Below are 18,158 nucleotides of genomic sequence, written 5' to 3' on the forward strand. Positions count from 1 at the left end.
TAAATAAATAACTTATTCACATTTGAATCGTTGCGGCGAAAGAGAAGCTCTTATTTTTCTCCAAATAATACTGCAACATGAAGTTTTTTTCACACGGTTTATTTGTTGTAATACAACAAATAAACTATTCATAAAAAAATTTATGTTGCAGTATTATTTGGAGAAAAATAAGAGCTACTCTTTCGCCGCAACGATTCATTTGTACATTAACGAACGGGAACAAATTTGTGCATTCGTGCATAAAAATCAAGTGTTCAAGGTCATTTCTCTTATTCCAAGTAATTATCATGCACTCCATAGCTAAAATTATTCAATTGCTATAGCATGCACTTGTTCTTTGTTCCCCGTCCCCTTCCCTTCTTTCTTCTTTGCTCCATTTTGTCGTCGTCGTCATCGTCTCCATTTCATTGAATATTCAATGATCGAATCGATTCACATTGTCTGTCACCGATTTGCAACGTTACTTTTGGACAATACAATCCATGCTAAGTACCTGCCCCTTAAATATTTATCTATACTGAAGATAGCATTTTTCAGCGCAATTTTACCACATCAAGTGCTCGGGCCCTCGTTTAACGAATGAATCTTTTTACGAACCTTCAACCATTCAATTTATCTATTTAAGTGCACAATAGGTTGCCTCAATTAAGCTCCTCTCGGTTTCACTTCCATTTTTTTGCTCTACATTTTCAATGGAAACGGTGAGTGAACGCTTTTATTACTATTTTACCGTCATTAGTTGGCAAAAATGAAAATAAAAACAAACTATCTATAATTAAGCTTTGTTTATTTAGAGTGGCAGGTCCATTAATTCCGTTTATATTGGAAACTCTTCCCTTTCGCCATTTCTATCTCTCTCTCTCTCTCTCTCTCTCTCTCTCTCTCTCTCTCTCTCTCACACACACACACACACACAATGATTTTTGCTCGCTAATTGTACAAGTATCGTGAAAAATTTCCCCCACTTTTTTATTTTGAATACTTTCTGTGTATTAAATAATGAAATTGGTGGAGGCTTTTGTTGTCACAAAAATCAATTGGAATTTTCATCACATTCGAGATTCATTACGACTCTTGGTCAATGTAATTCGATGCGTTTTGCAATTGGACTGACCAAAATGTATACAACACAAGGCGAAAACTGTCCGTGACCTTTACACATTTTGCGAGGAACTTCATGACTCCAATCAAGTTGATCGCATTTATTGAAAATACATTTTATTGTTGACAACACCTTAAAAGATACTTTTTCTATAACTTTTCTACTCTCTTATGTTTCTTTTTTTCTTGATTTTTTGGGCCAGCCTTAAAAATGTAAAAGTGCGAACATCCGAAACTAGTGTGAAAAATAGGTATGAATTTCATTTCAGTTGATACGTATCACTCCATAAACGTATATCGCTTTGAAATGGCAAACCACCACCTGAAAAAAAAAAAACAAAAGCTTAAATAAACACATAAATATGATATGCTCAGCAAATTGAAACCGTGCACCGCCACTTTTTAAGTGAAAAAAATGCCATGATTGTTATAGCTTTTTTGGTCTTTCATTCCCTCTCTCTTTGTCTCTTTCATTCTCGCTCTTTCTCTTTTTCTCCCTTGCAAACGGTGCTCAACAATATTCTTCCGATGAATATATGACTTTGTTGAGCCATCACCATATCAAGTGGCATAAGCATAAATTATTTTTCAGCAGTGGCGCCAAAAACAAAATTTGGCTGAAATAAAACATTTCAGGATTCAATTAATAGCATTTATTATGTACTGAGGTTCAAAAAATGCCACGAAAGCTGCTACAGTTGTTGGGATGAGAGTGTTTGTGCCATTTCCGTACTAAAGCACTTTTAAAAAAAAGCAAACATAACGTGTCGCTTAAATATTGTTTGTTTTTTTTCCTATGCGACGCTCAAGTGTAAATATCAGGTAAACACGCAAAATTCATATCGTTTGGCATCCGAAATATGTTCGCGTCATAAAAATAGATGCTAATTATTTCGATTGAAATGTTTTTCATTCATTGTAGATTTTCAGCGTGTATTACGGTGCAGACAGACAATATATATATATGTATATCTGCATTTAATTATGTGATGAATGATGGTGTGACCGTGGAAATTCGGTGCAAAATTTCAGTCATTTTATGTGGTGTCATTATGAAAATATGCCAACACATTAAATTGATAAAAGACATCGGTTTCCTCATCGTTTAAATGCGGAACTAACGAAACTATTTCTATTCATGCCATACCATTATACGACAAATTAAATGACATTTTCCGCACAAGTTACTTACAAATAGTCGAAATTTGAATGCATGAGCACCTATGACGCGAATGCCGTGTGCATACAATGTGTACGTTCAAGGTAGAAAACGTACACAGTAAATCATGGTCGCTTCGTTTTCAGATGAGATACGGAATTTTGATTGAAAATAAACATTCTTGGTTTGATTGAAGAACGAATGGAATTTATGATGCAGTAAAGAAAACATACATACTGCCAAGAATAATGCATTGATTCAATGAAAATTCCATGGATACGGTATAGAATCAATGTTTGAGAGACAATGTAACCTTTTCGGTAATCCAGAGCTGTTATCGGCACCTGAGAAGTGCGGCACCCGACGAAGTTGGTGCGCTCTTTTTCAGTTGCCGCACCTCATCCCATGTAAATCTCAAGTGCCGCACTTGAATAATTTTTTTATTGTTTTAACATAAGAATATTGTAAAATAATTTTTAGAAAAAATATTTAGAATAATTTTTACGTTAAACACTGACATTTCTAATGTTGTGAATTTAACAACAATGCATTCAAAGAATTTTGTGAATTACCCAACACTGTAATTGTGAATATTTCAGTGAATGTTGCGTGCTACACTGTATGACAGTTCACAATGAGAACGTTTGTTGGACGATTCACAAAATTCGTTGACATAAAGACATTTTGCATGCATTGTTGTTAAATTCACAACATTAGAAATGCCAGTGTTCAACATAAAAATTATTCTAAATATTTTTTCTAAAAATCATTTTACAATATTTTTATGTTAAAACAATAAAAAAATTATTCAAGTGCGGCACTTGAGATTTATATGGAATGAAGTGCGGCACCTGAAAAAGAGCGCACCAACTTCGTCGGGTGCTGCACTACTCAGGTGCCGATAACAGCCCTGCGGTAATCTTTTGTTCGGTAGATGGATGTTCAGTATTCAAGTGATGAAATGATCTATTTCAGATCAGACATTTTGCGGCTCAATGTACAAAGACATGAGGATCCGAGTGCAAAATATTGTAATATTATAAAGTATTATTTACATTAAATTACCAAACTAGTAAAATGCAAGTTCATGACAAAAGCTGGATGGTGAAAAACAAGGAATAATTGCATTTGATTTATGAACTACTTTGAGTGACTTGATTTAATTTTCCAAAATTTTTACGCAAAACAAAAATCACACAACATTTTTTTACGTATTCTTTTCATTAATTTTGAAGTTTTACATAGATAAATATGATTGTAACGAACCATCCATCTTCGATATTGTCTAGAACATTCAATGCATTATCACACTTGAACTACAATTTGTTTATTTATTGCTTCAAATGTTATCCTCAAGTTATCTTGAAACATCTTCAATCCAAATAGTTTGCAATTTGAATAATAATAAGTGTTATTTACTTGAAACTTTCGATTCAGCACACAAACCAACGAAGAGAGAATGGAAATGACATTGAGTGAACGTGTTGCATAAATGTGCCGATGTCATCTCATATCTTTTGAATATAATATGAATTGTGTTTAACAATATGACATCTTTTGTTTACTCATGGTGCTTATGACAATTGATGTATAACCATCTTATCAAATTGAGCACACAAACACAGAATTGTATGTAAATATAGCACAATTATAAAATACAGCGTCTCTTCTGAATGAATCTAGTTAAACTTGTAGCTAGTTCCAGTTAATGTAAAGTATCACCTGTTTAATTCCTTTGAAAATCCTTTTTGGTGTGAAAATATATGGCAAAGTTATGATGTTTCTTTGGTTTTTTCAGCTGTGAAATTAGTGTTTGGTACAAATTGTTTTGCTCCATCACAAATTTTTAGATCGAAAATGCGCAAAAATGAATCGACTCAAAATCTGACGAACAAAAAAAAACAATATTTCAACGTTTATGCCGTAAAAAAATCAATACTAGCTGATCTTTTTTTATCTGAACGATTAAAAAGCTTGTATTTTCTCGGCATTCGTGTCATGGCATTCGTGACCGTAAGCTGAATGTCATGATCGGCATCAACAAAAAGGTCTCCATCGTGTTTTTGCTGCTGCGTTGGTTGCAAATGATCCGCAGTGCACGGTAAAATTAAATAAAATGAATTTATTAAAATAATATTCGAGCCATTTTGCGGGTTTCGCGCTTTATTATAACAATTATTGGCATGAAATTCGTCTTCCGTTTGTGCATTCAGTACATTTAATGCATACTTATATTTAAATTTCGATTCGCTGGAGCGACGGTTGGTATTATAACTGTTGTTTGCAATTATTTTCTATTTAATTTTCCACGTGCTCTTTTTCCCACAACGGGCTGTTTTAACGTGAGCTGCCATGCGTTATAAACATATGCAAAATACTTCATAGCTGATATTTTGGCTCGATGAAAAAAAAAATACATATTTTTTGTGTGTTCGTTAAATTTTTGAAGAAAAAAAGAAATAAGGTGCATGTTTGCATTTTCATTAGAAATTGTCAGAAAATGTTGAAAATGCAAACAACAGGATACCGGAACGTGAATAAATTTTTTGAATTTGTGCACGTGTGTGTGCCGCCACGCGCTATTACTATGCAACGGGTACTATATGCCTCTATTCATGGACAACGTTCGTGACAATATGGTATTAACCGTTCCGTACTTTCTTCGAACCGATTCCATTTGTCGTGTGGAATTTTTTCTTCCTACCGTTTTGTATTTCCCATTCATTTTCATTTATTCATGGGCGAAAAATTTGAACCAATGGAGCACAAAATTTTCAACGGATCAAAAGCAACCGACACACATTTACTGAGCTAGAAATTTATGAGCCATCAATTGTTGGCATTTAATACCGTACATTTTACATTAATCGAACGATGAATCCACACTTTTTTTTGAGTCGAATCAACGATTTTATGATCAAATTTCCAATTCAAATTTTTGAACATTTTGGAATGAACGTGGCATTTAAATTACGCGTTTGGTTTAGCCACTTTGGTTCGGTACATGAAAATTCTTGCTTTCAGATTGGATTGATTTAACGATTTGAATTTCTATAGAACACAATGAATATCAGAATTAACTTTATTTGCAATGTTGTGGTTTTTCTGCATTTTAAATCTGAAATTTAAATAGGAACATTTTCAAACAGCGTTTAATTTCACCAAATTTTAAATATTTTTATTTTCAAATGAGCAAATTGCACTGCTTCGTCTGCCTCAAAACATTTTCTGCGACCAGATTAGCACCTAGATTTTTTTGAAATTAAATGGATTGCGCCAACTTCAGAAGCTGATGAAAATGAGCTGCCTTCAAAGTTGCAATGACATGGACGAGATACTAATTTAATAAACCAGTGAATCAGACAATATATTTAGCTGTCGTCATCTGGATATTACAGCTCATCTAGATATCGTCAGCAGATGATACAAAGTGAAAACAATAGAATTGATTATTATAGGTATATAAGCTTGCTATATACTGGTATTACTATAACAATCACTTCTATTGTTTTCACTTCGCATCATCTGCTGACGGCAGCTAAATATATTGTCTGCAGTGAATACATTGTGCTAAGATATTAGTTTGTCCTATGCAGTAGCTGCTACTTGGTAGGCGCTATGTTTCGGCTTTTTTCAATAAAATCGATTTCAAATGTTGTACCAGGAAAATAATTTGGTTTAATTATTTATTTATTAATTTAAATACTGGTACAATACGTGAAATGAGAAAGATCACATGAATGATCTGTAGAAAGTGTGAAATTTGAATTCTGTGATTTCTGCGATTTCTGTGGATTATTAAACATTTATTTGAGAGATGAGACTGTATTACCAATGTTTGTGAAATAAGTGAACTTTATATTGAGGTTGGAATCGAGAAATCACTGAAATCGCAAAATTCAAAGAATTCATAGAAATCGCATAATTCACATTAGATCCATAGGTGTCTACCCCCAGGTGCATTTCTATCGATGTGATGACGAATTGAGTACCAAGTAAGCAAAGCAAGACTTGGATGTACAAAAGGTGTGCATATTTCATTCTCTAAATGTATTTGCAAGTTGTACGTCACAGATAAGAACTACATGATGAATGTGTAATAAAAGAGGTACAACTTTGTCGAATATACACTTTGTGTATGTCAGTGATGTGAAAATAGTATAAAAAGACAGCGAACATACTCGACACTTTTTTATTCTGAAACATGCTCTCTTCTCTGTAGATTTATGGTTTTTGCGAGGAAGCTGAAAACCAATAATAACTTTGAAACAGGTGTCTATCGAAACAAATGGTACAACATACGAATGTAGATTTTGTTTTTCACCAATAACAACATTTGTGTTCGGTTCCTTTTCGCTTCCATAAAAAACTTTACAAATATATTGCTTAGAAAAACAGTTAATAAAAGGTTATCAATAGATAACATCGTTGGCGAATGCATACGACTGTGCTTTAGTGTTTGTAATAAAAATAAACCCAATTTAAAATGCACGCACGTAAAATGATCACGTTTCAATCTCCTAATTAATTTTACGCATTATTTCTTGTAATCTCTTCTTGGGCAAAAGATGTCGAAATGGAATTTATTTGTGGCATATTCCATGCAACGACTATGTTGAGAGAAAAAACCTATTAAAAATGCATAAGATTCCTAGCTGAATCAAGCGAAAGGCGGCGCAGTTCAAAATCGCAAACATTTCCCACCTAAAAACTAAGTTGAGATGCAAAAGTGTTGTCGCCAAAGAAAGAGACGAGAGAGAAAGCGACAGAGAGAGAGAGCAAGAGAGAAAGAGAGTGTAAAATGTCAGTCAAACCGTCGAAGAAAGTTGCTGATTCAATGTAAAGCAAACACACACACATACCCAAGACGTGCAAACAATTCGAAGGAAGCGGCACAATAAAAAAAACTTTTAAATCATACGGATTTACATAAAATCTGTACCGTATATTGAAAGACGACTAAATTGTTTTGACGAATGCAACGATGTGCATAGATTTTGATATTGTAAAAGATAGACGGAAGAAGAATGAAGGCTTGTTCTACATTCCAACTAAACAGACATGCGGCAAACAAAACAAAAATAACAAAGTAAGCGCATGACGCCAATTCAAAATGGGATAAAAAAGATGAAAAAAATATCACTTGTTTCTATACAATGTATTGCAAGAAAATCCACTCTGTAGATGAAGAGAGTTTCATGTCCATGGCAACATCGAACGAATGATCTGGAACATCACCAATTTGAAGAAACAAAAAACGACAAAGAAATCACTTTTCTAATATCTCGTACGTCATCACATTGTCACAAAGTTTCTCCCGACAAAAATGACGAATTCTGTATCACTCGATTTTCTACTCGAACAAGTTCGATAAGTTACAACATTCTGGCAAAAACTTTGATTGTTCAATGCAAAATAAGTACATTTCGTATCGATTTGATGCACATTTTTGATACTTTTCACCTTTGTTCCATAACAAATTTTGCTACTTTGTGAAAAACAATCAACCTACATTGTCATATGCTGGATCAATTTTCACAATAAATCCCAAATCTCAGCCCTTTTTTACATATCGATTTATTATCGCATACATACAATCGTTGTAAACTCGTAAACTCACCTAAGTTACTCAATAAAAAATTGTGATTCGACATTCAATATATACACGATGCAAAGAGAAACAGAAGGTGAATGAGAGAGAGAGAGAAAGCAAGAGAATAAGATTTTACAATTATGATTGGAATGCGATGAATGGCGTTGCAAATTTTCCAAAAATGAACTAACAATAGATTTGCAAATACAATACCATGGCATTTGATCATCGGCGCGGGTTAGGTGTGTAACGCTTTTGCTGTTAAATGTATGATGTAGCTTGTAATTTCAAAAAGCTCATTGTTTGATTCGTCAATCTTGCTTAAATTGGTATGGCATTTCATTTAGATTCGCTCAAAAGGTGCATGTGTGTGAGTGTGACAGACGTACACACATATATATGCTGCGTAAATGGAAAAGTCACACATCTATTGAATATATCGAGAGGAGAGTATGTTTTTATTCAGACATTACTCAGCTACCCATATAACTCATTTGCGGAGTAATTTTGTCGATGGCGGGACTGTGCGGAGTTCGGCGGAGATAGTATGCAAATGCTGTGTATACGAGTCCAACAGCATTCTTTGCTATTCATAGATTTATTTTGTCCAAACGAACATCACATAGAAGTGCTGTTACCCTCGCAAACACAGAGTTTGTATGTCATCTCCGCCAAACTCCGCACAGTCCCGCCATCGTCCAAATTACTCCGCAAATGATTTATATGGGTATAAGCGCTGAATAACATACTCTCTTCTCGATATATTCAATAGACATGGTTAAGTAAATTGATTTCAACGTCAGTTTATTGTGACGCTTGTCTTGAATGGAAAGAGTTCATTCAAACAAATTTATAAACATCTTATTACATTTTCGTACAACATACCATAAACCCCGACACATTTACATATTTTATCAAATAACAGCAGACGAACATTTTTCTTCATAATTTTTCGCCTTTTTTGCTCATTCTCTTTTAACCTCTTATCCCAATATGACTCACAATAATCTCTTTTACATCTCTCTCTGTCTTTCTCTCTCTCACCTCGCCTCCATCTGTTCTTCTCTTCCTTTTCTCCCTTCTTTCACCTTTATAAATAATACGTCTGGTTTCATTGATTTTAAGTTGAATTGTCCATTGTTGTGTATTCATTTGTTGAAGTTGCCACAATATGATCGAGAATAGTCATATTTGTGCCATGACAAGACTTCTGTTACTAAAATGTTTAGCGTTATTGCATATATGTGACTTGAAAACAGTTTCCATGCCTTTTGTTAACCATTTTCGATTACTATCTCAGTATTCATATGTTTTATTGGATTTTATTGACCAAATTCATGTATTGATATGTGTGGGTATGTGTGTGTGTGCGCGATGAAAGTGATACTAGAAACAAATCAGCTGACGATAAAGTTTTTTGTTCTCTTAAAATGAATACATAAAAGTGTATAGCAACAAGCAATTCGCTATCGAATTTTTCGTTTATTGTAATGTGAAGAAAAAACAAGTTTGAAGTATACCCTTGAGAGCTTTTGTTTGGCTTTTGGTTATTTGAGCACATATGATTGTGATTTGAACGAAAAAACAGCTATATTGAACGTAACACACCTGGGCAAACATTTTTACATTTCTTGCTGATGCAAAAACTTCGATCAATACGATTACTTCATGTATATCACAACTGGGGAGACCGGTCAGAGATGTCAACTGTTAAAACGCCATCTGTAATACCGGTAATGCACTTATGTATACGCACAGAGATTTGAATAAAGAACAATTTGCCATCAAGAATTTCCATTTGGCGAAGTCAAATAAAAAATCTATTTCTATACGAAATTCAAGATTTTGGAAACAAGTTTTCGCATCAACAACATGGCGCGCGTCTTTTTTTTATCGATCAAACAGGTATTTATTATGTGGCACATATCAAAAATCAATTAAAGTGGGCAACATGTCTGGAATTCAATACGTTTTGTATGATATGGGAATTGTTGTTGATAAGTTTGTTGTTCTTGGCAGCAGCGTGAAGACTATCAATGTTGACTTAACAGACGGCAATGGCACGATACGCTGACTCATTTCGCACGCATATTATAGTTAGCTAAAGGAGGTTTCAACGTCAATTTGCAAGCACGAAATTGCCGGATACACATTTATTTCTATTACCACATCGCATACGATTACTCTATCAGTCTCGCACTACTTCTGTGTGTTACTCGTTCTCTTTCTGCCGTTTTCTCTCTGCGTTGTGCGTTCTCACTCTTTCTGTCTCGACTCCATTTCTCGGCTTTTTCCTCAAGAGAGCATTCACTTTATGTTACATTCTACGTTGAGAGTTTGTTTCCGAGTTCGATTATATATATCGTTAAATTGGTGATTATATTATGTATTGAAACTTTGCATTATCGTGATGACGATGGCGCATTTTTGATGCGTGCAAAAGAGGCCGTCCATATAAAAAATGCTATTGATTCATATGCAGAGAGAGAAAAGATTGGTGAAATATAGAAGAAGAAGAAAAAACACACACACAACTCTTAAGACTTAAGTATCATGAAATATTTTGCGCTCATAAATATTCTCGTTTCGTTGCTTGAATATTTGATATAATCTTTGGTAAATTTGAAAGGCAACAGTGAATGCGTTCTTTTTTTTATATACATATTCCGGTTTGAGAGTAGAACGGTTGCGACGGTATCGTCACTGTGAAGAACTTTCTCAATTGGTTGACGTGATGGGGATATGGGTTAGTGTATAGTTGCCAAAAGCAATATCAATCTAAATATTGTGCAAAGTGAAAGTTTCAAACGAAGCGGACGATGATGAGGAAATGGATCTCTCTAAATGTACATATCGTATTCGAAAGTAAATACACTCAAGCCGTTTATTATTGAAAACAAATTTGAATTGGCCTGCGGTCGTAGACACAATTCATTCTCTCTTTATCACTCGATTGAAATCTCTACCATAAAATTGCCCTTCAATTGAAGTGAGTGGGTGTGCGTGTGTGAAAAAGAATTCATTGAAATCTTAAAATGACTGGATGATAAATATGCACATTTCCATTTTTGCGCACAAATTCATCTTTATCTAACAAAAAAAAAGAAGATCAATTAATTAGATAAAAAGAAAGAAAACCAAAAAACCCGCTTATTGTTGTTCTCTCTTTTTATTTGAAAACTCAACTAACCGCTGTTCATTACGATTGTTGATGCGGACACGCTGGTGTTTTGTTTGTGGATTAATGAATATGGCATAGTGTTTGCCACGATGCGAAGGATGTGGATTTTTGGATCGTTGTTTTAATTGTCCACGACGTGCACAGGATCGTGATTGTGGTTGCCAATTTGCATTATTACATCGGGCCGATAATGAAAGCTAGCATATCGAGGACGGTACTACACCATATCAAGGTATTCGTCGTCACAGTAGCCGTCGATATCGTCAACAACAATCCATTATTGAACAACAACAAGATGATGACGACGACGATGACAATGAACAAAATAACAATGATGACGAACAGCCCGATGACGGCGACCATCATGATGGTGTAGGGAACCCAGAACGTAATAATCGAAACCATGAACAAGAAGATGATTCCTTTGAAGTTACAGTAAGTGTGTTACACAAATTGCTGACACTTTGAACATGTGTGTGTGGGTGTGTACCGCAACACAAATCTATTGGGCAATCACACTGAAAGATACAAAAAAAACCACCTGCACCATCAAACAAACTACATGCACAAATGTTTATATTATCGCATTTGCTCTTCATCAAACACATTTGCAAACACAAAAAATACGTACCACACACACATACACGCACACACACACACACACACACACACACACACACACACACACACACTCATTTATACACGCTTTTAAATTTTTAGCAATCACATATGTGTGCGATCCTGATGCCGTACAACAGTTGCAGTTAGCTCGATTCACCTCTGTAGACACATTCAATTTTCAAACAATAACAAAAATAAACTATTGTTGCATCCAACCTTTTTTACACTTCATCTATCCACAAGAACATTTTATTCTGCATCGTTTTGCCACATTGTATTGATGGCCAACATATCAATCGTTGATTCATTCAATTTTAGGTCACTGAACATCCGATGACATTATTTCGTGTGTTGTTGTTTGAAGACATTATTACAACATATCGAATACAGTCTATGTGCGTGAAAGAGAGTTACTTGAGTGATTCACATCATTTCCATAGTGGTTTATGTCGATTTGCACTACTTTCATTTGAAAAATTTCGATTTTATCGAATTGAACCAAGAATATTGCTTAAACACCCACCACTCATCCACCAGCAACACAATCATTTCATTTTCATTTGTATAAAAAAAATCAACAGTATTTATTATTTTGACCAGCAACGCAAACCGGTTTGATATTTCTCATACAAACCGATTGGTTTCATTTGTGTATAGAACGAAACGGAGCAAGCGGAACGTTCCGAAAATGGTTTATATGGCGAACATACATTCACGCTATGTATACGTGAACGACGATGCTTTGAATGTATGAGTGTACAACGTTGCTGCTATGCACACAGTACAGCGCATCGCAGACTACTATTTGCAGTAGAAACCATTTTTCGAACGTTCCGATTGCTCCGGTTTGGTTTCGGTTCGTATCGCTGATTCGATTTGATGCATCGATTGGCTCGGCTCAAAAGTTACCAATTTGCTTTTCCAATAGAAATGTTCACACATTATATTGAGATATTTTCAGCCAGCTGAATCAGCTCAGGCTGCTATCGTTGGGAGTTGAAGTTATGTTGTTTGTAAGAATGCCTGGGCTGATTCATCTGGCTGAAAATAATGTCTGGAAATGTTACCAAGTGTTGCCGGTAGACTCAGATAAAGATTGTATCATATTCCGAATTGTGTGATTTGATATGATATGAATTCAAACTTCATACGAAAAATAGCGAAAAATAGTTGGTATCTGTGTATCTTGCGGAACAATGAAATATTCAACACACATTTATCGCATTGTTTCGAATATGAATTGTTTTGGTCATAGTCTAGAGTCATTGAGGCATATGATGGAGATATTGTCTTCGTAGAATTGATGCTGAATATTTTAGAGAATTATGTTGGAATTGATTGCGCTACCTCTTCTTCCGTGCCCTTTAATAAATAAATCAAATATTTACACTTAATTTGCAGCATCTACTCATCTATTTTGACGAATTCTGATGAACAGAAAGACTATTATTTCTCTGCGTGTGTATCCTTGTCGCCTTTTTTAAGTTCTATATGGCCCAACGGCTACGTCAACATTTTTTTTCCATTTCATTTTCTTTCACTTTCGATCTCTGTTTTTTTCTTTTTCTCCCTTTCTTTTGCTTTTCATTTGTCACTACGACTTCTTTTTTTCTCTAGCCATTTGTATCGCTGATGCAAGAAATAAGTCACGTGTCATACATCTGTGTGACGAAGTTATAATGACTTATTCAAATGTTTTCATTCCAAGTCGAAAAGAATTTTCCGATCACGTAAAAAAAAAGTTCCATTCGAAAGAAGAGCAAAAAAACATATCAATTTAGTTATTATTTGTTTGGTTTTTGTGAATATTCGGATTGAATTTTATTATTTTGATTGAAAAAAAAAACATTATTATTGTTATCATTCTGCAAAAGGGTAGCTTATGTACATACATGATATATTGTCAATATAATTGAAATAATTTTCGTTTGTCAACTTATTATCGATTGTATTTTGAATGTTGTGTAGCATTTTGAAATGCGAAAAATGTATTTCACTTCCTGTTTACATTGTGTTGAATTGAATCGCTTCAAAGTGTGGGTATTTTGTGTAAAAAGGCTGTTTGATTCGGCAATCCTTCATGGTTGCTTATGGCTTACATATGTGTCATAAGCGACTTCATGTGCATATTTGAATGTGCCTGCCATGCTGGAGCTTTATGTCAATACGATGAGATGTGCTGATGTTTATGTTAAACTTTTCATCGTTGGATTTTGAATGGCAAATATGGTAGTTTGAAAAACAACGTCAACACACCAACGAACAACATACAGTTCAAAATTCAAACAATTGAATTAATTACGACAAATATATGCAAACTTTTTGTAAACTACGCAGTGTGTTTTCATTTGCATTTTCATGACCTTTTCAATTGCGTCGAGATTTTCCACAGATCCGAATTTTGACCGATGTAAATATTATACGATGTAAGAGAGTGTTTTTGCGACGGATGTAACTTGTTTCTATTGCAAAAGTTCTATATTAACCAAATACTTCCCTTATACTTAATTTTAAAATGAATATTTAATTTACACACATTCTACCACATCCAATAGAGTGTGTGTGTGTGTGCAAAATGATGATGTATCACGAGATGCTCGACACACAACTTCACTTTAACATTCTCAAAAATGAAACCAAATGAATGTATTATTTCAGAATCATATCCTATCTGAACGAAAATGGGAATGAGTGTGTCATTGCGAACGAACAAAGCGTAGAAAAGTGCGTTGTACGGAGCTGAAAAGAAAAGGGAAAAATATTATTTTCGCTTGCTTCAACATGCGAAAAACAGTCTTCGTATTCATGAAAGAGAAAGTAAAAAAAGAACGGTTTTCTCGCCATTGTTATCAACATGTGAAACCAGATAAATGAATGTTGTACGCATTCACATATATTTACAATTCATTTTTGTACGTCAAAAACTGATTGTGAATTGAGAGAAAAACGACACACAATAATATATACGATGAATAAAATATGTGAGTACTTGAATGGAAATGAATCAGCTTGCAGTGAATGAATGTTATTACTCTTTCACACTATTTTCATCAGAGACTATTTGTCAGAGCAGCACTCTGAGAAACGAGAGCACTGAGAAGCAAAGCTCCTCCACAGTCGAGATCAAAATATTAAAATCATGTTGGTTTGTTAACCAGAGATCTCATCATAGCTCCGACCTGAACGTACAAAAGACGACCGCCCGAGTTCAATCCGAAAAAAATTAAGGTCGAGCGTGATTTGGGCCAGATACTTTTAGGGTGTTTGGATTTGGTGCAGGGAAGAATCACACAAAAAACGAAAGTCCTTCAGAAGAAGAAGAACCAGCAGCGCCAAAACGCACTCCATCCCCATGAGAAATAGTCTCTGTTTTCCATTTCAATTACCGCACACACATCAATTCTTTTTGATTGCCCAACAATACTATCATTCTATTGCCAAATCTTTTTCTAATTCGCTTTGGTTATTGCGCAGCGCTATTTCTCCTCTTTATTTTTCTCACACCCTCTCTATCTATCTTTTCGTTTCCATCTCAATAATTTTGGTCTTCTGAATCGTCCTTTTTACCCTTGCATCTCTGTGGAGTTTTCGATGCATTGCCAAATCTGATCATTTTTCGGGTTGGTTTTTTTATGCACGATAGCACGCTGAATTGACATTTCGTTTTTCATTTTATGTTCGTCATTACGGTATAACTATATTTTCCTATCTCAATTCAGCACTCTCTCCATTTCTATCTCTATTAATAGAGTTATTTATTTTCTACTGGGTTCTCATTTGGTTCGTGTCATTTTACCCGTGTTCTCTTTCTCTCTCTTCTACCACTTCACCAGGGATGGCATGATCTCCGTTCTTACATCACAAATACAACCCACTTCAATCATTTAACTTTTGTCATTTCATTCTCATCGTTTGAACACATAAAACCTTTGTCAACCGTTCCAAAATGCATTCGGCAGCACGTAAAATGAATATGATCTTTAGGTCAATGTGTACAAAATTGTGCAATTTTGTTAGATAGCATAAATCACATTAAAAATGTTCCACAGACTTCAATGGAAATCTATTCATTGTTGTTCATTACATTAGTCAAATTGTGTCAAGCTTTTCTGTGTATTTCCTTCAAAAAAATGTACATGTTTGTTACCGAATTCAAAATGAAATGATATGAGATCGGAATGACTATATACAATGAAAAAAAGAGTATATTTGCATGTTTTCCACACACCCATCAACTGTGAAATCTCGAATTTTTCCATTTGAATTTTCTGTGAAACCATTGACACGTGCCAAAATTTGCAATTTTTTTTTATCATTTTGATGTGTTATCGCTTTCGATTCAATCATATAATAAATATTAAAAATGGTTGAAATGTTTTATGTTTGAAAATGTGTGTGTGATGTGACATGCATCCATTTTATTTAGATGAATTTCATGTCGTCACACATCGGTAACGACGCAACGATAAAAGATCATGATTTATGAATGCACATCGACAAGATTATTTGCGTGCCTTTCCATTTAGCAAATTGAAAAATTTCCAAAAAAAATCAGCCACAAACCGGTGCAAAAACGAACGAATGGAAGTAAAAAAAAGCATTTTCACACACGACGAAACTGTTACCACATAAATCTTTTACAAAGCAATGGCATGGATTGTGAGCATTTTTTTGTGCTAATATTTTATTGGAATGGAATATTTTTCTCTGTGTCTCGGCAAGAGCGTGTGTACAGAAAACGAAACTCAAACTGATGGTGCAACTTTCGAAACGATACACGGATTATGAGGTTATATCAGTTTATTTAAAATCTCATCTGGAACACAAATGCCAAAGGATTCGGAGACTGAGTGGCCATTTATAGTATAGTGCACCATGTCACCATCAACCGTTCTTATCTATCCATGTTATAAAGTTGACTCCGATTCGATTTTCTAAATACGAAAAGCCACCATGATGGAACAAGAAAAAAGAAGCACCGATGGAAAATCGAAAAAAAAAACCATTAAATGCAACATTCCGTGATAAAGTGAGAGAGTTTTTTTTATATAAAATCGTTTCGTTTTTGCAAACAGTTGTTGCTGATTGCGTGTATTTAAATATATATATATTTGTTTGTTTGGAAGTCGAATAAGTCGAGAAATGAATGTGTTTCATCTCCGTTCCCGTTACACAGTTCTTTCGGCCCCACCTCAATTCAAACGGTCTCAAGTCGACGTCTTTTAAAAACTTTATTCGACAATCTTAAGATCGTTTTCCCCCTCTTTCCCTCTCCCTCTCTGTCTCTTGCAGTCCAACTTGTACGTGTTAATACAGATATCGGTATGGCATTCGAAGTGTTGATTTTGAAGTCATCTGGTTCATTTTAAATTGCATGAATCGAAACAGAAAGTGTTTTTTCAATTGAAACGTGAATATAAAAAGAATGTGAAATAAAAGAGATAACGTGAAGCGAATGTGTCTGTGTGCTTGTGTGAGTAAGAAAAAATAAACTGAAGAATTACAATCATCAAATGGAACTGAACGGAACTGTAAATGAGCCAAAGCGACTCGGAGTGCCAAGAAATGCAATTTTGCCATTTTATCGGTATACATTGGTCTCATATCTAAATAGATGTTTTACATGTAATCTGCATACGCATTTTACTGCAAATGTACACATTTAAGGCGAAAAAAAGAGTGCACGTAGAGAGAGTACGATTAAGAAGTTTTTTTTTTGTACAAAACCGAACGTCACTTTCAACAATGATTAGTATATGGCGCGTATTTAGCAGTTAAACTGCGACAAAAAGTGGTTGGGTTCAGCATCGAATCAGACATACGCTCACTGATGCACATTTAATCGATATGTATTTCCATGTGGAATTGCAATTTCGAGTAAATTAGATTTAATGCACTTGTGTCGCCGGGGCAACGTGTATTTTTACTCCTCTCTGTGTTCTTCTAAACGATGTGAATAAGGTCAGATTTTGAAGCAAAATGAAATACATTACTTTTACAAAATTGTCGTCTGTTCGTTTGTTAGAAATGAATTTTGGTGTTTGTGCACATGGTTCTTTTTTCTGTTCGATTTTAAGCTATTTTCTCTCTTTTTCTCTCTGTTTCACGAAAAAAAAAAAAGATTTGTAAAGTGGATGCTTGAGCGTAAGTATCTTTGTGTTGCACATGGTGCTCTACAAAAGCGAAACACTCATCACACCACAATTCATGTATATTTTGTATAAGAATAAAAATTGTTGCTTGTGCCTTTTTCCATCCATTTACTTACATTTTCATTAATGAATTCGGTCTGTGGGCAAAACAGCAGCGGCAGCAACAACAAAAATTATCGTCAAAGTTGTTTGAATCGTAGCATATCGCTTTAAATTGTTCGCTTAATTTAAACATTTTGCTCGTACTTTAGTTTTTGTTTTGTACATTCGTTCGTGCTGAAAAATGTATGTTTATTGCTAGTGTCCCATTCGGTTTGGTCCGACGCGCTCTGAATGAGAGTGGTTTCTTTT

The 18,158-nt window shown here is 34.6% G+C and overlaps 1 protein-coding gene across 1 annotated transcript in view; it reads left to right on the top strand.

Moving 5' to 3' along the window:
• Positions 1-18,158, top strand: part of LOC116337609 — a 40,041-nt gene that overhangs the window by 19,470 nt on the left and 2,413 nt on the right. The gene's annotated exons all lie outside the window — the stretch shown is intronic.

Source organism: Contarinia nasturtii, unplaced genomic scaffold (assembly GCF_009176525.2).
Source record: "Contarinia nasturtii isolate CC-2019 unplaced genomic scaffold, AAFC_CNas_1.1 Cnas_scaffold_78, whole genome shotgun sequence".
NCBI lineage: Eukaryota > Metazoa > Arthropoda > Insecta > Diptera > Cecidomyiidae > Contarinia > Contarinia nasturtii.